This window comes from Rattus norvegicus, chromosome 4 (assembly GCF_036323735.1).
Source record: "Rattus norvegicus strain BN/NHsdMcwi chromosome 4, GRCr8, whole genome shotgun sequence".
NCBI lineage: Eukaryota > Metazoa > Chordata > Mammalia > Rodentia > Muridae > Rattus > Rattus norvegicus.
The window spans coordinates 127,417,481-127,419,049 of NC_086022.1; the positions used below are offsets into that span (position 1 = coordinate 127,417,481).

Here is a 1,569-nt window from a genome sequence, read left to right on the forward strand (position 1 = left end):
GTTTTGATATAGCAAACACATGGAAGGATGCTTGATGGAGTATAAATATGACCCTCAGACAGTGGGAGACAAGCACTGAGCATTGGTTTAATTTGCTCTGCCTTACTATTCTTCACTAATAACTCATGTGTATTGCTTTGCCTTACACAGCGTTGTTGACCTCAACTTGTGACAATGCCACTATCGAGAGAATCTCCCCCAAGAACTGCTTGTGAGTTTCCTGTGGCAACTTGCAACTTCAGTGGCCTTGCCTTAGGCTGGTTGTCAAGTCTGGTGGTTTCTTCAGTATTGAACTACAGTTGCTGGTTCGTGCCTGGTGTCTGCCTGCCTAGAGGACTGGTCTGCAGCTGCTAAGTTTTATTTGATGTTTGCTACAGAATTAAACTGCTGAAGATCAAACTTGACCCTAAAAAACTATTGCTCAATAGGTCTGCTTTCCCCACACCCTCGTAACTCTTCTCCTCTACTAGCTCTGTTGGATGGTCAGCTAGAGGAGAGGCTGAACCCTTATTAAAAAGAGGTTGGAAAAAATTATGCCTATAGACATCTATGTTGTCAAAAGCCTAAATAACTATATCTTTCTCCTCTAAGAATGGTGGCCCTAAATAATACAGTTCTCACTTGAAGATTCCACATTCAGTTCTATTTCAAAAATACATTTGATGATGCCCACACTTTATGAAATAATTCTCAATTGGTAATTACACAGCTTGAGTACAAATACCAATACATTTGTTTTGAACACTTACTATATTCAATAGGATGTGGCATGGGAGAGTTTTGCTAAGAGAAAGAAATGGGAATTATTCAGAATATGATGCTCACATTAGATTTTATGCATGAAGAAAATCACAATTAGGACTAAGGGACATTTTCTTTAAAGCCCTCAGATGTCCAGGCAGTACTCTGATTATCTGTACACCCATTGCCACTCTGTGAAAGACCAGCTTCCCAAAGGAAGGCTCATATGTTATCCTAAGACAAGTAATAAAACTACGCACACTCCCTTCCCCTAGGGCCATGGTCCCAGGTGAGGTTCTTCTAGTCTCTGGTTTGCTCCCTGCCCTGGGAACATATCAGGACTTGTGTGGTACCAGACTGGTAGTTGTCTGATGCTAGCTCCCTGTCCAGGCCTGTGTGGCATCAGACTGGTTATTGTCTCTGGCTCATTTTTTAAGGAAGTGTTAGGCTACTAATCTTTCAGATGTCCATAGGTCAGAACACTGAGTGCAGACATAGCCTCTCCTCCTCTCTGCACTGACTCACATGTAACACAGCAGTCACACCTGCAAATACCTCTAGGGTCAGGGTCTCACTCATCTCAATACATTTTTTTCCAGAAAAAGATAATTTTACATAAATTTTCAGATTGGTCAGCATCAGTTACACATAATTATCCTTTCAGTATTTAACTCTTAAATTTAATAAAAACCTCTTCTTATTCATATTTTTGGTTAAAATTAATTAATTCTCGTGTGTGTGTGTGTGTGTGTGTGTGTGTGTGTGTGTGTGTGTGTGTGTATGTGCATGTGTGTGATGTATAGTGATTAGAGATCAACTTCGGTGTCC

The 1,569-nt window shown here is 40.6% G+C and overlaps 1 non-coding gene across 1 annotated transcript; it reads right to left on the reverse strand.

Moving 5' to 3' along the window:
- Positions 1-1,180: 1,180 nt before the first annotated feature.
- LOC120102670 (small nucleolar RNA SNORA17) lies at positions 1,181-1,309 on the reverse strand. Its single transcript, XR_005504291.1, has one exon. It is a non-coding gene; the product is annotated as a small nucleolar RNA SNORA17 (small nucleolar RNA).
- Between the last annotated feature and the right edge of the window lie 260 nt (positions 1,310-1,569).